General features: G+C 30.1%; 1 long non-coding RNA gene across 1 annotated transcript; it reads right to left on the bottom strand.

Moving 5' to 3' along the window:
* Positions 1-9,483: 9,483 nt before the first annotated feature.
* LOC127718273 (uncharacterized) lies at positions 9,484-14,659 on the bottom strand. Its single transcript, XR_007989685.1, has 5 exons — positions 14,476-14,659; positions 13,529-13,685; positions 11,748-11,846; positions 10,461-10,522; positions 9,484-9,906 (listed from the first exon to the last, which is right to left on the bottom strand). It is a non-coding gene; the product is annotated as an uncharacterized LOC127718273 (long non-coding RNA).
* Between the last annotated feature and the right edge of the window lie 4,237 nt (positions 14,660-18,896).

The following is an 18,896-nucleotide window of genomic DNA, read 5'->3' as shown; positions in this document are numbered from 1 at the left end:
ATGTTCTCGTCCAGAACATGCATGCATTTAATTTGCTGCTGGACGTTAAGCCATCATCCACCATCATCATCTTCTCTGCCGTTACTGTATAGTGAAGTATTTTTCTTGTACTGATTTTTATTACATGTACCTTTTTTGATTTCCACTTATCGAGATGAAAAAATGTGATGGTAAAACTTTTCAACCACACAAAATATTTCTGTGCCTGTTAGGATATCTTCAACGATAGGTAATATTAAATTAGCTCCCAACTTTATTTATATATGGGCGGTTTTGAGCTTGATATTCTGTACAGGGATCTCTCTATTATAAAAGACTGCATGTTGACTCTAAATGTCATGATTGTCTGTGTCGTTGGGTTGTTGTCTCATCAATATTTACCCTTATCTCCTTTTATTCAAACCCATAGGGTTGACTTGAGTATAGAAATATTGTCATCTCTTGACTTCTACCGCTCGACAGTAAACCTTGCTGAAAAGTGACGTCCGTTTGGAATAAGATTGATCTTTACCAAGGATAAAAGTTACTTGAATACAACTGAACCATGATTAAAACTTTACGGTAAGCTATTACCACCCCAACCTACCCCTTTTTTCAACGGCAGATGAATCTCCACCCCCCCCCCCCCCCCCCTTTCCCAAAAAAAAAGAAGACGAAAATGAATTAACAGGTTATAACGGCCACTGTAAGTAAATGCTTAACGTGCTTTTTTTAGTAAATAAATTCCTATTGCAGCCAAAATTTCCCGGTTTCGGACAGAATAAAAATAAGGAAATGTGGTGTGATTGCCAATGAGACAACTATTACACTATTACTATCCACCAAAGTTCAGATGAAGCTGATGTAAGCAAAGTTTGGATTTGTACTCTAATACCGTCTGGTTATCGATATAACCGGAGATAATCAAACAAAGGCACTTTAAATGTTTGAAATTGTGATATTTTACTTGCCTTTTTTTTCCCGATCCTATTTTGGACCGCCTGCTTCTAAGCGGTGTGTGTTATTAGTCATGCACGATTAACTTTTGCTAAATAAGTTGTCTACGCTGGGTTATTAAGTTCGAGGTACAATAAGTCAGCAAAAGATATTCTTTATAAAATGAGATCAACCCAGGTGTCTTAGATAATTATTTTGCGTTGAATAACAGCGGAAACAGCACAAAAAGGTTTGTAAATTTATCTCAAATTATTTTTCATTTCAATTTTATGCCTTGTTTTACACATTCATTTTATATTTTTTCTCTCATATAACATTGAAATACCCAAAGGCATATATACATATAAATGTCTCTGAAATACCGTAAGGCATAAATATTTTTTTTTTTATAATAATTATTTAAACGCACAAAAAAAAAAGGCGTAAGCCAGGTCGACTGTGCCAGCTCTTATTTAGTCAAGGTCGTTAAATAGGGTTACCCCCTTGTAAAAGTATAATTTTGTCATATGACTCCACCAATATTACTCTTATATTAAATACAAAATATAATATCTAGTTTAAAAAGGAATTGAATGCGCCTTAAACGGAAACACCACAAATAAAAACAAAATAAGATTCTATTCGTTAATCACGTCGTCAGATATCTGGAAAGGGGATTTCTTGACAAGTCAAGATATATATCGAAGTTAAAATACAGTATTTATGGTGCATCTTCTAATTTTTTTCTTTAATCTTTACAAATTCTATAGAAATAATAAATTATAACAACCGATATGCTCAACCATATAATAATGCGAGTTTTAAATGCAAAAAACGTGTATCAGAGTAGAAATAGTTGTTTAAACGGAAAAAAATTGTCCATATATGATATATGCGGGAAAAGTCACACATATTTGATATAAGTAGCATAAAATTCACAAATATGTTAGAAAATATCATCTAATTGTACGCGTATGGAAAAAGTCCTTGTCAAAGGTTTAAATATTTTTTAACATCTTCATATTTTTATCTATATTTAATCTCAATTACCAGATTAAAATTTTCACACCTACTTAAACATTGCAGGTGTAGGCTTACCACCATGTGTATATACCCAGAAACTGTTAAGTGTGAAAATAAAATAGATGTAAGAAATTTGTGTCAGTTTTATGAGGGTCTGGATGGAGGGTCCTTCAACACTGTATTCTATTATTTGTTCAGTCCTTTTCTTTATGCTTTATATATTAGCACTCCATCATTCTCTATTCGTTATTTTTTTTTTTTCGATTTTTCTGTATTCATTATATGTTTTGCCTTTATTCGGCACTTTTTACCCATTATTCTCTATTCTGTAAACCCGATCCAGACCCTCTTTTTTAAGGAACCGTTAGAAAAAAAAAATCTTGAATGTGGCACTATCTTGAATTTACCTCTACACCAACCACAGGTGTTCTTTATAATCTTTTGTTGTAAATAACAGAGTGTCAGCTAAGATGTTACAAGTGAAATGATTACAAGACCGTCATTTTTTAAAGGAACTTACTTTTACCAAAAATTATTTTGTTTGACTAAATATCTTTAAAAAAAAAAGACTACACATAGTGGTATGTAGAAATACCGCAAAGGAATAAGTCTTCTTAGTGCATTAAGAACAAAGTTTTTGCACTAAGGACACTTGAACGGTGGTTTAGGAGCACAAATATCATGGATAAAAGAAGATACAAGCATATAAACAATAAACATGAAATTTAGTATCAATGGATATTATGATTTTGAAGTTAAATGACTTTTTAATCAGCGCGTGCCACCCGGCACGTGACACACGATTAAGTGCAAATTCCAAATCATCGTGTTCAATGAATCTTATTTGGGACTATTATACTAATAGTATAATATTCCCAGATCTTATCCAATATTCAATTGTCTTTTGATCGTTACTAATTGATTAGCTAATGATAGCTTGATGAAAGAATAATTAAAACTTTGATTAGCAGTGCTTATGTTTTATTTTGTATCAAGGGAAATTGTTAAAAAGATCAAACACTTTTGTTTTTATTTTCATGAAGTCAACTTTGAGTTTTAATTTGAGAAAAAAAAGTAAGGACGGATTTTCTCACGTTGGTTTGCAAGAAAATAAGTAAGCAATTAGTTTAAAATAGTGACTTTTGAACATGTATACATAAATATAACACCATTAAAGTTGGTATAGTCAATGTTGCACCCGGACAAGATTGGACCTATAAGTCAACTATTGACAAATTTGGTAAGTTTATACAATATCACGGACTAAATATTAATATGATATATCTCATTCGATTCAAAATAGAAATAGATTTTCAAACATTTAGTTTGAATATGGAAATAATTTGAATGTTATGGGTTACAAATGTATACAGCAACTGACGTCTTAAATGACATGCACGAACTATATATTTTGCTAATTTGTTAATTCGACAGTTAATATATAGAGGGTAGTCAAAGATGAAATGGAACTCAGTTCTGTTTTTTTTTCTCAACTGTTACAAAATATCATAGTCTTTTCCTAGAGTTACGGTTGAATACCTTCCAGTCTAAACATGGCTAGGTATGACTGCTCAAGTAATTATCATTTTTTAAGACAGTTTTATGTTATATGTTCATAGTTTTAAAACTTTTTGTATCTTTGCAATTAGGCATGATGAGTGGAGACCTCGTCAACTGATTTTTAATTATAGTTTGTTTCTTATGTTGTATTGTTACACCACTATCCCAGGTTAGGGGAGGGTTTGCGCGCCATCAAACTAGTTTAAATTACAAATACTGCTGTTAGGGGATCGCCTTTGATTTATAAACTAGAACCAATAAATTAATAAATTTTAAAGATCATGGATATTTTTACAATTTCGTTTGTCCGTATTTTACCAATAAATAAATTCAGTTTTTTTCGCAGTTTAAATTAGCATCATTAAGAAAACTATGAAGTCAAAAGTTTGTGAAACCTTTTGAAATCCGAGAAGCTTTTTTTATGATAAATAGAGTATTAAGAGTAAATTATTTTTAGTTTCTTTTTTTTTTTATTTTCGGTAGTCCTTATCCAGAATTTTATTTTATAAACCAAATACAAAACACATGAAAAAAAAACAACAAAAAAAAAAAAAAAAAAAAACACAACTAGAACATGCTGAAATGACACATACATGCCCAAACTGTATACACGAGCGTAAGAAACTGGTCGTGGTTGATTGAACACGAATTTCAATCAATTACACAGGTGGCAACTAATATTGAATGCGGCACGTGTCGATAAAACATTAAATAACTTCGTAATGTTTAAAGATATAATTATTAAATTTTTATTATTTATTTTAAAATAGTCTACTTCTATGTTTCATGTCCCTTGTGCCAAATATGTCATATCATCTTGTCCCTAATATTTGCGTCACATTTAATATAATTTTTCATCAGAATCTTTCGCCAATTTCGATTACAAAGATGAAACTTTAAAACTTTAACAAATATTTCCGGGTTTCAAACAGGTGATTTCTTTATCATGTACTACCCATGCGTGAACGTATTCTCTAAAAATTTAAAAGACACTAAAACGTAAAATACGAAATCATTTATTATCAAATTAAACGAGAGACACAAATATATTTCTTACTGAGCAACTTAATTCAAAAATTGACAATCTCCCGCCTTTTTGTTAAACACGAACCAATCTGTAGATGAATCTGGATTCATTCTAAATTTGCTATCTTCTTGTCACTTCTTGATTTCATTTCGTTTAAAAATCGAAAGTAAACGTGATCTATTCTTGATAAATTTAAAAATACAGTCATTTTAATCGTTCCAAGTTTATAAAAAAGAATTCCAAATATCGATGTAATCGTTTTTACAGGGATAATGATTATGCAGTGATATAGTTGTTACAATTTCATATAGGGAGCAACCATTTAACTTCAAGGGGGTGGGGGTGGGGGAGGGGGGATGGGGATAGGGTCGTGGTTTTTTGTCTGAGTCAGATTTTTTAGCTTTTTTATGCTATCAATCAAATCATTTTTCAAAATTTAACACTATAAGTTATGGAAAAAATCTGGATTCAGAATATTTTTTTGTCATCTGCTAGAACCCAATATTTTTGTGCATCAAATTGGGGATCGAACATTTTTTTTTAGGAAGAAAACATAACCCCATCCCATTCCTTTTGAAGTTAAATAGTCGTTCCCTTATGCTGTGATTCCTGGTTAAACTGTTATTGATCAGGAATGTTCCCTGAAAACAAACAAAGGTGAAGTGAAATTGTGAACTAGATTTCCGGATCCTTGTTCTTATCTTCATATTTAAGCATCACATTATGCAACAACTGCCTACATTTGAAGCATTCATAAGGCCCTCAAAGATCCTTGAAGGACTTAGGCATTTGTAAAGCTAGTAATATACGTCCTTGGTCCTTTACTGTTACCCAAAATAAGGTTGATTTTCATCTGGGGTAAAGTGACGTAAGTCCTCAAACTCCAAGCTGAAACCACAGGTACTTGTGGACAGGATAATTTTATTTTATTTTGGCTCTCCACCTTTTTTACCAAAAAGCCGGTATTTTTTCGTTTTCTATTAATTTCAATTATTTTTATGTATTATATAAAAAAACATAATTTAAATTAAAAGTTTTGAGCACCATTATTAACGTGAACCTCTATACGTAAGACCTCATGGGACGGCACTTTACCATCTACAGGTAATATGCATGTAGCTCTGAAACACCCGAAAATGTCAAGGTAAATCACTACCTATACAGAATGTACCATGTCAATGAAACTCTCCCGATTTTAAAGCATGACCATTCATGATTTAAGAGGGGTCCAAATTGAGGGGAATTCTGACTAGATTTTTTTTTCTCAACTTACATCACTTAACTAAAAAAACAATTAATTACATCCAGGAACAAAATTCTTTTTGTAAATTTTTAAAATACTCCTTGATATCGGCTACAGTACTTAGTGGACAAGCAGTATTTTAAAATTTCAATGATTTAATTCATAGTAAAAAAAAACAACACAGAAATCAATTTGATAGTCAATATGTTTCCTTCAAAAATTACATATCCTCATTGACCATGTTGACATTCGGTCTGAAAATAAAATGTGATTTTGGTATACACAGCATGCACAATGGTGAATGTTATAAAACCTTAATATCATGAATAGATATTGAACCCCAAAATGAATATCAACCAGTATATACGTGTGACGTCATGGGTCACAGAACCTTACCATATACAGGTAATATACATGTAGCTCCGCTGTAAAACCCGGTAATATCAAAGTAAATCACTACCTATACAGAATGTACCATGTCACAAAAATTATCACGATTGTAAAGCATCACCAGTCATCTTTCAAGAGGTGTTCTAGGTGGGGTAAATGTTTTAAATTCTGACTCAACTTTAATCACTAAACTAAACATTAAGTTTTTTAAATTACATCAAGGAACTATTTTTGTTGTTGTAAATTTACGTTTTTATCTGTAACTTTCGATAGAAGTGTGTGTTTCTTTTTAATTCCACTTTGGAACAATGCTTTTTATTTTAGGAAAGTTAGAATCATAGATTGACTCTACAATAAAATAATGAATCCACCCCTTCAATGACAGAAATAAACTGGAAATATATTTATGGTGTGTACAATGCAACTGCGACTATGCACATTTTTCTAGGAAGTTGAATAACTAGTACTAACCACAGCGTACATGCACATTTTTAAATGACTCCTTCCACTATTTCAACCAAGAATGACAAATATCAATGAAATGCTATAGTTGGTGAGACTTTATTCCTATAATTATTATATTTATATTTAGATACCAAATCATGTGTGTATTTACCATTACAACATTTGAGAAAATTTTCGTATACCCGTTCCTGTTATGTACAGAAATATGCGAAATATATGCAATTTATATGATTATTTTCTCTCTTATCTTCAACATATATCTATAGTTCCGTAACTTTCTATCTGTATAAACCAATGATCAACAAGTGCATACATTTTTTTGTGAAAACAATTATCAGCAATATAATTTCAAAAAAAAAAAGAAAAGAGATTTTAGTCATGAATAATATTCTAGTCTATCGTGTTGTTGTATTCGTTGATGAACATATTGAAGATGCACATAGACCTAGGTGAACAACACACTCTCTTTAGAACATCTAGTTTTTAGTTTAAAAAAAAGGGTTATTATCAAATTTGTTGATGGATTTATTGTTGTTAGTTAATGTTAATGTTCAGTTGCAAATACAACAGGCATATTGAAGACAACATCACAGAAATATAGTAACTAGCAAAACTATTCAGGCATCTCCATCTAAAATGAAACTTCATGGAATGCTACCTATACTTAAAAAAAAAAACCACTTAATAATTATATAAGATTTTCAAAGATTTTTATTGTGTAATTGTAGAATGAGCCTGTGTTGCACATGTTTTACAGTACTACTTTTTAACCCATTATACATGTACATTAAATTTGAAAAATGCTTAAATACTATTGCACATTGTACTTAAATTAAATTTTTTTTCAAAAAGAAATTTTGTTAAAAAATATTGAAATCGGTACTTTGAGTCTTTTATCTTCTTTTTTGTTTGTGCGTGTTGTGCTATATGGCAACATGATGATTCAAGCGTTACCTAACGGATGTTTACAGTTTGATTCTATGTTGTGTTGTTTCACAGTTTATTATGCCGAAGCATAGTTTGATATAAGATAGGACCTTTGATCGTTGTTGAAGGCCGTAGGATGACATAAATAGGTCAATTATTATAATTATATTGCATTTCTAAATCATTTATTAGTCAATGGTTCGCCATCAAAAATGGATCGACCGATTACAAATTGTTTCGAGATCATATATTTTTTAAATGCATGCTTAGTCGTCTGATCTTTAATTTTACCGATTGTGTTATTTTCCTGATTATGACATTTTCCCTAGGTGTAAACTTGAATAGCGGGTAATATATGTATAGCGGGAGGCCCTTACTCCCCGTTGAAGCATCAGTTTTCGCATCTTTTCGACTTCCTGTTATTCACTACGATTGTCATTGCTACCTTGATTTGTCCCTTCCCAATTAATTTACATGTTTGAACATCAGTAAACTTCGTATAATTTCCTTTAATTCGTATATATACTAAATGCGGTGGATCGGAACAGATCGATAATTAATGATTGGAAAACAGATTACATCGTAGATTCAGTTATTCTAATGTTTGGTTTAGTTTCTTTGTACCTTTAAATACTCATGATTATGGCACACTAGTTTGTTCCTGCCATTTTTGTCTTGTTTAGTACTGTACTTTTTTATTGTTTGATCATGGTGATTCGTTGTATTTATTTTTTTCATTTTTACTTGCGATGTGTTCATTGATTGTAAATACCTTTAAACTAGCCTTCAATAACTTAAAGTTCTCTTAGATTTGCAAATTGTGTCCTGTGCTTTTTTTGTTAATTAGTTGTGTTCCGTGTCCATCTGTTGAGTCAAGCATTTGAAAATTAATACAACATTTTTTAACTATGATGTTATGTTATACAAATGTCAAGAGTATTTTGTGTGTTGGACACTAGCACTCATTTTAACACCGGAACATGTTAAAAGGCGAATAATGTTAATCTTAAAAAAAAGTACTTAACCTTATGACTTAACCTCATGTCAAGACATTGCGTTTCAGTTGATTTTTGTTAGTTACTCTCTGCATCATTTTTCTATGTTGATTGTTTTAAAATAGATAAAGCCCTTTCTTTTTGTCGTTTGAATTAAAATTGTATCAGAGTTTGTGTTACCGTAACTTTTTTACAGTTTGCTATACAGCTGAGGTTTTAACCAGCGATGAAGGCCGTACGATTGGCTACTTTTATGTTTCTGCATTCAAGTCTCTGATGGATATTTTTTAGTAAGTAATCTTATCACATCTCATGATGTTTAAACTTAACTGTTGCGTTGAGTAATATATATTTTTAAATTGCTGCGACGATGACAAATTATATTGTATCAAGCAATACATTCATAAAATAACATCATTGTTTTGTTTTTGCCTTGCTGTTTAATTATGTTTTATTATTTCATTTCTGATTATTGATACATATAAACATGATAAATATACAATTGTAAATTCATTATTTTATAAATATATTCATTTATAATTTAATTTTGGATGTAATGCGTCTTCCGATTGGCTGACGTTGTTTTGTTTATCAAATCATAGACTATAATTTTGTCATGTGACCTTGACGTCATCAACGTTCTTTCATGATTAACTCCGGTTCATAATGGAATTAAGAATTAAATTATAAGAAATGACTGTAATATTTTTTCTGTCTATTCGAAATAACATAAAAATGTGGTGCACACTTTAAAATAACCCGCTTCGCGGGTTATTCAGTATGCACCACATTTTTGACGCTATTTCTTCATAGACAAAGAAATATTACAGTCATTCCTTAAATAATAAAAAAAAAAATCTTCATAAAGAATATTTCTTTAAACGTTATTAAGTAAAACATTTATAAGTGATCAAATTACATGTTTTTATGAAACAAACATCCTTCTGTTAGAGTTGAATTAAATCATGTGTTCATCGTATAAAACTGCAAAACGTATATTAGTGATCAAATTACATGTTTTTATGAAACAAACATCCTTCTGTTAGAGTTGAATTAAATCATGTGTTCATCGTATAAAACTGCAAAACGTATCGATGAGCTATCACTCAAAACAGTGTGCTTTCAGTGTTTTTTTGATTTTGCCATTTGATTGGGGACTTTCCTTTTTGAATTTTCCTCGGAGTTCAGTATTTTTGTGATTTTACTTTTCATGGACGGAATCATTAAGGAATATGCATAACACATGTTCTTGATTATACACAAGTACATTTCTTATTTTGCATGAAATATTATGCAGCAGTGATGATTTTCGATTTGGTTGAATTATATTTTACATGTAGTCCGGTCGCTGTATTTTTGATCTGAAAATATATGTACAAGAAACATATTACATGACACGTGATAGTTAAGTATAATTGAAAATATTGTTTGGTCATCTCATTATTCATAAACAAGATTGTGCTAGTAACAAAAAAAAAAACAAACATGAAGTTTTTATAAAACGCTTGTATTTGTCATTGACTAATCATGTCATAATAGAGTCTTTGGTAAGGATTGCAAGTAATTCCTGCTTTACTAATATATATATATATATATATATACCTCTATTTTGATCACACATATTGTTTATGTACTAATGTATTTTTAGCCGTTTAATTACTTTTTGTTTTCCCGTTTTCTTTGATTACAAAGCGAACATTTGCTTGTTAATGGTCAACGTTCAACCATGGTGATAAACTATACATTTCCGTCAGTTTTTTTTAAATTTTTTTTATTGTAGATGTTACATGTATCTGTTACTAACATTTATTAAAAGAACATAATTATTAATCAAATACACATGTTATAACTTTTGTGCATTTTTTTAGTTAAGATATTGAAGTACTCTTTTTATGTCCAAACTGTATGATCATACCTGCTATAATCGGAATGAAAGAAATCCCACTTTGTCCTCAAATGTGGTCTTTTAATAGCAAACTACAACCAAACTTTATTTATTAAACAAATGTATCTTGTTTTCTAAAAATAACAGTTAGTTAAAAATTCTGTTCATTTTGACATAGGAAATGTTTTGTCCTTTGCCCTTCTAATAGTTGTTTGTGCGTTGTATCAATTTGCTGAGTCAAACTCTTTGTGAACTGATTTATCTATTGTACCGTCACTGCACTGTCCAAGATGAGGTTGAGGACACATGGCTAGTGCTTATATTTGGGGTTCTTCCCATTATATTACATAATTTATTAAGTAATATCCCTGTTTCCAAGTTGTGCAATACTGCAAAATGTTATTGCTTAAGTAATGATATAGGTTTGCTCAAGATTGTAAGACTTTCAATCAACTGTATTGACTTTGTTGAATAACTGTCTTATTCACAATTATACTGCATCTTCAATTTTATTTACATGTGCTCCGTGATGAAGGCCGTACTTTTACCTATAATGGTTTACTTTTACAAATTGTGACTTTGATGGAGAGTTGTCTCATTGCCACTCATACCACATCTTCTTATATCTATATACAATGTAAATAATAAAACAATAATGGACAACCCGACTTCACGCAAAGGCTTTAATTGGACATTGTGGCAGTACCATTTGTATAAGATACCGTGATATTATGCTGAATACAAAACTATAATACAAATAATAAGAATTGGATCCTTTAGCAATATAGACTAAGACTATGTTGTTAAATGTAATTAGTCTAGTATTCAGTGGTAGTTAAAACAATTGGTTTGCGTTTCGAAAAAATGTGGAACACACAGACGTGAATTAAGTCATATATGAGGAGTAAATAATCGTCAAGAAACAGTCAAAGTTTGATTTGATTCCGCACTTTTGAGGAACTCATCCTTGATATACGGATTAACATTTAGTTTACCAGAAGCTCGTTTTGTTTATAAAAGACTCATCAGTGACCCTAGAATCACAAACGTCCAAACGTCCGAATTGTATAACTGGTTTACATATAAAAATTAAAGCATATTGTTGATTAAATAGGTACATCTTCGCTTACATATTTGTTTTACTCGACCTTCACCAAAAACTTCGCAACACTATATCAAGATAATATACAGTAAAAATAATCGTCACAAAATAGTTTGTTAAAATTTCATTGGTGTTGGCATTTGCAATATGTTAAGTTTGAATTGGTGGTTTAAAATTACATATAATATATGATACATGTATGTCTTTGTATTTACCTCTTCAGAACAGAACGATTTGTTGTTATATGAATGTTCAGATTGATCATCCATTCCTGGTTTCCTTGACGGTTTTGCTGACGGATTGTAGATATATGTCTGAAATAAAGTATGCAAGAAAGAGTTAATTTCAAAATTGATGAAAGCCGGACAGTTTTTATTCTATACTTTAGCTTTCATTTTAGAAATATATACATTTCGATAAAATTAAAAAAAAAACCTTGGTTCAGAAAATATAATTCAAGAAAAAAACACAAAACACCTAATTATAATGAATGCGATGAATGAATTACGGATAACACATACACTGATTGAAATAATACAAGATATTTCTGATATAAAGATTCATTATAATAATAATTATTTAATGAAATTGAAACAAAAGTCGTGCACAAATAAGGAGATGTTATGTGGTTGTTAATGGGACAACTGTCTAGATGGATTTAAGCAACTCGTTGGCTCCAACTACATTAGAGAAGGTTACCCTGCAATACTTTTGATTAACTGATAGCCTGACTATGGTACCATTCTATAGACATTTAGGATTTAATCTAAAGTATCTTAAAATTAACTAGCATGTGTTTTTCTCATATCAACCTTGAAGATGAGTATTAACGCTTTCCTCTATTTATAAAATTGATATCTGATTAAATCATTTTTCTAACAAATGTTTGACTTCTTTGCATACGTCAATTTTTGTATTTGTAAAGGTAGTGACATTACTAGACACAACATTAACAAATACATCACTTCTATATTTTCTTTGTAATTTTAAACCCATTACTACTTGTTCCATTATTAAGACAAATTTATGATATGAGTAACTTAGACATCAACCACTCTGCATTTAAACTAAATACGTGTTATTAGAATTATCTTGGAATAAACTGTTACTCTTCCTGAAGTTAAACATTTATTTGAAAATTAGTTCGCAATTTAATCCGAACGAGTACATCTGCTAAAATTATGAACTCTGGCAGCAAAATTGATTTTAAATCTGATTTAGAATCATGTTTCTACTTTGAGATTCAATACGTAAATATAAAAACAAGGCTTCCAAAACACTGCACGTTCAAGAGTTTAACTTTTGCAGTTCGTGGTATTTCATGTATCACTGCTTCTCCGGTAAAGTACACAGATGATGAAACTTATATGTCCCCGATCTTTGAACTTTAACTACGCCAGATTCTGAATGACTGTAAGCATATATTTTTTATAATGCAAACCATAGATACTTACATCAGAATATTTGATATTCATATCAACAAATGCGAATATGCAGGCCTCTGTTACAATTCAAAATCATTAACATTGATTAGAAACGTAAACATACGATTTTATTTAAATTTCCACTATGAAAACATATATAACAAACACGACTAAAGTGTGAATTCGCATTTTTTTAACCAAAATTTATATGAAAGATATACTGACATAAATTTATCACTTTTTTGTGGGTCAATTTTATGTGCCTATATTTTCTTGGAAATGATTCATTGTAGTTTAGTCATTAATATAAAGATTTGAAAAATTCCATGTGTTAAAATTAAATTTGAACAATAATACGTCTGAAAAATGAAAACTATGTGAACATTATACAAACTTTAAAGCCTTGTATCAAAGCCTACTTTTTATTTACGTGTGAAAGGATGATGTATAATTGGAGCATTTCCTGAAACATTTACTTAAATCAAATGTCAAATTGTAATAGTTGCTTATACTACTTGTTTATAGCAATATATTGGTTCTTATAATACAAGCAAACACATTGATATATTTACATTTCCTCTGTTTCTTTTGGCATCTTCGATCCCTGTGTACCTTCTGTCGTCAACGTTATACGCACTATCTCGCATTGAGAGGTACACATTAGAAGGTGTCCTTTGACGTTCAAAAAGTCCCGCTGGATGCTTATTACTTAAAGTATCGTGTTCTGTTCTGCAAACCAAAACATACACAGTGTATTAACTTGATAATTGATCAATATATGCATATTTTGCAAATGAATTTAGCGATGTTATATATGTACAATAAACGATGTAACAAAACAATAAAATACATCTTTTTCATGCATTTTCACTGTAATCAACAATCAATTGAAAGTAAGATTTGACCAATCAAAAGACAACGATTGGTACTACAACCACGAATAATTGTAAAACACGTCATCAAACAAATTATATGACTGATTATAATAATACGTTTTATCTAAGGAGCGGCACTACAACGATGAAAGATTAAAATACACTTAATAAAAGAAGTAATTTTTTAATTCAAAGTATGAATTTGCATCTTTCAATCTAGTAACATATCACCTTACACATTATGTTAAGTTGTGATGCAATATTCCAAACAAATTTAAAACCTGACAACCACGCCTTTTTAGTAGCATATATAATATTAATATATGATTTGTTAAAAATATCTTTGTGACTTTCTAGAATTTGCATACAACCATTACATCTAGGTGTTTTGTCATTAAACTAGTTTGATATTTATATCACTTTTGTTTCATATGTTTTTAGAACACGAGGATTTATAATCCTATATGCGTAAATTTGAACGAGCTACAGGATACATAGTGAGCATTCACTTCAATGAATAATACCTCGTTTTGTCTGCGTCAAGGAACACATTGATTAATTGTTTGGCGATTGCTTTACATCAGCACAAAATGGCCATATCGATCAAGGAAACAAAGACATAAATAAAACATAATATAACATACATATAATAGTCTTTTTCTTGTCTTTCTTTGTGATTTCTACTTCTGCAGACTAAACAAACTAATATAGTGACAATAATGATTATTCCACCACTTCCACATGCAGCAGCGATTATATACTCTGATGCAAGTTTTAATTTTTCTACTCTCGTGCTGCAAAATTTGCCCGAGAAGACATATTTATCATCTTCTGTACATCTGCAAAAGTTAGTATCTCTTGTGAAAAATTATCAAACAACATAGGGAACTTATATTATTTTTGAAAATATACATAAATATTTTTATTATATTTTAAGTTAATCCTGTATCTTGTTTTGTCGAAAAAAAAGAAATGAACGTTCGGGTGTCCTAGCAGTTGGGAGTTGAGAGGTAAATTTGAATTCTACTTTTTATATAAAATGTACAATTAATCTATTTAAGAATCAATTTAAAATCAATGCTAAGCAAATATGTTCTGTCGTACACATAGAAAAGTCGCTTACAGATAATACCCTGAAGAACTCCTCTGATTTGTCACTTACCGACACACTGGTGTTCCATTTATATCCAAAATACACAAACCATTATTTTGACATGTAAAACCAACACAGCGTGACAGACAGGTATTGTTGATTTGGTTGAACGAATATCCTAGGCCACCACAAAGTAATTTTGATTTGTTCTCAGGACTATTTATTTTCGTTATCTCTAAAACAATGAATGCATCGAAATCTATCAATATGTCATGCAAGGACATCATTTTAAGATAACTAAAGAAATGTATGAAAAAAGTGCGGCCTTTATAATAAATTGTTTGTCTCATTTAATGAACGTTTCGGCAATTGATTAGTTTAATTTATTTAAAACAGTTTTTTACTCAAATAAATTGAATTGGATTGGGCAACAGGCACAGCCTATGTAAGCCCTCTCCATAAAACAAGACACAATATATTACATTGAAACAAAACAACACATGCAGACTTATTTTTTCAAAACCACCTCATAGCTGACTTGAAGGATACTTCAAATAGTTAACTCAGAATTTTTTTTTATTAATATTCTAAGTAATAAACTACTATATATCCTATATTGATTTAGAGGCCTTACATTGAATGAAACTGTCTCCAGTCAGCATGGTCAGCTGTTCAATATTGTTATCATAATAACTCATTTTTTCAAAACAACATGTTTGATATCATGTACTTATTTTTTCAATTTATCGCACCTGAAGAATAACAACGGTGAGTAAAAAACCATATTGATACATTAAAGATTCATAATTAATATAAAAAAAGAATATATAATGTAAATACAAATTTTTAAACAAAATAAGAATAAAAAAAAAAAAAAAAAAAAATAAAAAAGATGGTGTGAATGATATAGAAAATAGAGGTGCATTCATGGTTTTGTAGCTTTTATAATATTAATCATTAATTTATTAATTATTTTTTTAATTTTGGTTTCAATTCTAACTATTTTTCAGCCGGTTGGGTTGAATATAAAATAATTTAAAACATGCAAATTTACAAGTTTATTTCAATACTCAATAGATTGATCACAAAATAGTCATAACTTTAAATCAATATCAACTTCATAAGCAGACAATTTATCAAGGAGTATGGTCCTGTTTAAAGTGTATAATGGACAATAAAAAAATAGTGTTGATTGTCTTTACAGTGATTTAAACATTAAGGACATGATGATTTTCCAATAAAAAAATCTTGGAACAAGTGAGAATGTAAGTTACTTGCTTCATTTCGCAATTGACAGTAAATAGTATTGAATTTTCTTATACCAGAACAAAAATATTTAGGAGTAATCTCTGGTTTATATATTTTATCAAGTAAAGATTTGAACTGGTTAATCGACAAAGCATTTTTTACATATGGATCTAATGCATACCAGATGGTATGAAACTTCTATAATATGAAACTGTTCTGCACCTTGGAATGGTATAGTTTTGAGGATCTCTTCTAAAATTGTAATCATTTTATGTGAGAAGACTAGGTTCTAATAAATCTTTCATATAACTTGGAGAAAATTCATTGTTTTATTTTATAAAGTTTAGTCAGTTTATGCTTCTTCCTTCTGTCTGAAAATGTTTCAAGCCCTAATTCAGTGAACATTTTTGTAAGAGAATTTGTACGTCGGAGACCAGTAATAATACGAGCTGCTTCAATTTGATCACTTTCCAATAACTTAGATTCTTGTAAAGTAATATTGTCCCATATAATATTTGCATATTCAAGAATAGGGAGAATAAATGCTGTATCAATAAGTACATTTCGATCCACAATATATTTCACTTGTCTTAATAAATGTAATCTATAATCTATATAATGCTTTTTTATAAATTGTACTTGCATATAATTTCCAACTGGCCTTACTCTCAAAGTTGAGACCTAGGTGACAATGACTTTTAACTTCTTTAATTTGATCCCCACCAATTCCAAAATATAAAGAAGGAGGATCTTTGTCTTTTCGAGAAAATAAAAGGGTTTTTGTTTTTGAGGTATTAAATGTAACAGCCCAATTTTCAGCCAATGTTTTTATCCTCTCAAGATCATCAATCAATGACCTAGATACAGTATCATAATCATCATCAATAATAGCATATAAAGAGGTGTCATCTGCGAATAATCTAATATGATTACTCATATTTTCCACAATGTCGTTTATATAAGTTAAAAAAAGGAAGGGACCCAGTACCGAGCCTTGGGGTACCCCTGCACTAATACATTTTTGAGATGAATAAAACCCACCCAAAACAACTGTCTGGCATCTGCCACCTAGGTAGTCTCTAATCCAATCAATTAAATTACTATTAAAACCAAAAACTTTCAATTTATACAATAAACCATCATGCCAAACTTTGTCGAAGGCTTTAGAAATATCACAAACAATAAAGCGTATATCTTTTCCTTTATCAAGATTGGAAATAATAGTATTATATATTTCTGTTAGTTGATTTACTGTACTATCACCTGGTTGAAAACAAGATTGAAATTTACATAATGAATTGTGATCTTTCATGTAATTAAATAAATGTTTGAACAAAATGTTCTCCATATTTTTTTTAAATAATTAAAACAGGAGTGACATGGGAAATTGTCCATGCACATCGGAACCTTTTTGAGTTGCAGTGAAATATTGAATAACAAAGTAAGTGGTTTGACAATACCAGATTTAATTTCTAGGGGAAACACCGTCCTTTCTCTTTCCAACTCATTAACAATACATTCATTGTATATACTTTCGTCTGACGATGATGCTAGAATGTTACTACTAAAAAGTTATTATATGAAACCATAAAAGACGTCTCTTGAACAGTTACCGTGAGGTTAAGCTTAGGCAGGCTTTATGCAGTTACTTTTAAAGATGACAAAAAAGTTATTACCGAATTATATCAATGACCCGTTAAAGGTGATGCACTGTGATTTCGAATTTGTTATCTAACCTAATCAAATTGAACGTTTAAAGGCATCTTCAACATCATGACCAGCGTATTGAAATCGAATGTTATACACAATGAAAGCTGAACTCCACTTAATGAATGACTTTATTATTTATGTTCGGTCTTTTAAGAGCGGCTTAGATAAAGATTATGGTGTCAGATATTTCTATATTCAAAACATCTCTGTAAAAGTAATTAATAGAACGGATATAAAAACAAAACATTAAAATGACAACCATATAGAAATATATAAAATCGGCAAGACGGATAGTGAATATCAATAAACGAATAACGAATCATCCGTATATACATATAATTTATATATTTTTTTTAAATTTTGTCTTCTTTAGTAATTTATTCCCCTGCTATTGTATATTTATTAAACAGTGAGTAGTCGTTACGATATTGTTTATAGTTGTAACCAACTTCTTATTGATAATGTCTTTACATATCACTAGTTATCCAATTTTGATCAGAACCGCTCTTAAAAGAATGAACATAAATAAATAAGTCATTTTCAGTCTGTCAGTCACTTTTAAGAGTCATCTTCGTCGGTAAATGCAGTACTATTCAGACAAGTTGTTTGCTGTCAGCTGAGAGTATTTTAGCACTCGTATAAGATAACATTTAAAATGATTTCGTTAAAACTGTACCTGTTTCAAGCCTGATCAATATGTGGACTGGATCGACTATTGTCAAATGATTTATACTAGGTGTTTTTATGAAGACAGATGTTTGAATTCTTATAGCTTCAAATGTTTTCCTTCCGGCATCATTCAATTTATCTGATGTGAGCGTTTTGAATGGGGCAGCTATCACTTTAAACGCAACCTCTATCCTATAAAAATAAAATACATGGTCGTAAATAATTGGTTTTAAAGTTTAACTGAACTATACATCATTAACATGAAAAGAAATTTATCAAGAACTTAAATGAATATATTGGTAGACGAATGTCAACTGTTGTACAAGCTGAACAAGTCAATAAAAT

Source organism: Mytilus californianus, unplaced genomic scaffold (genome assembly GCF_021869535.1).
Source record: "Mytilus californianus isolate M0D057914Y unplaced genomic scaffold, xbMytCali1.0.p SCAF_10, whole genome shotgun sequence".
Classification (NCBI taxonomy): domain Eukaryota; kingdom Metazoa; phylum Mollusca; class Bivalvia; order Mytilida; family Mytilidae; genus Mytilus; species Mytilus californianus.
This window is presented reverse-complemented; position numbering and strand designations above follow the sequence as displayed.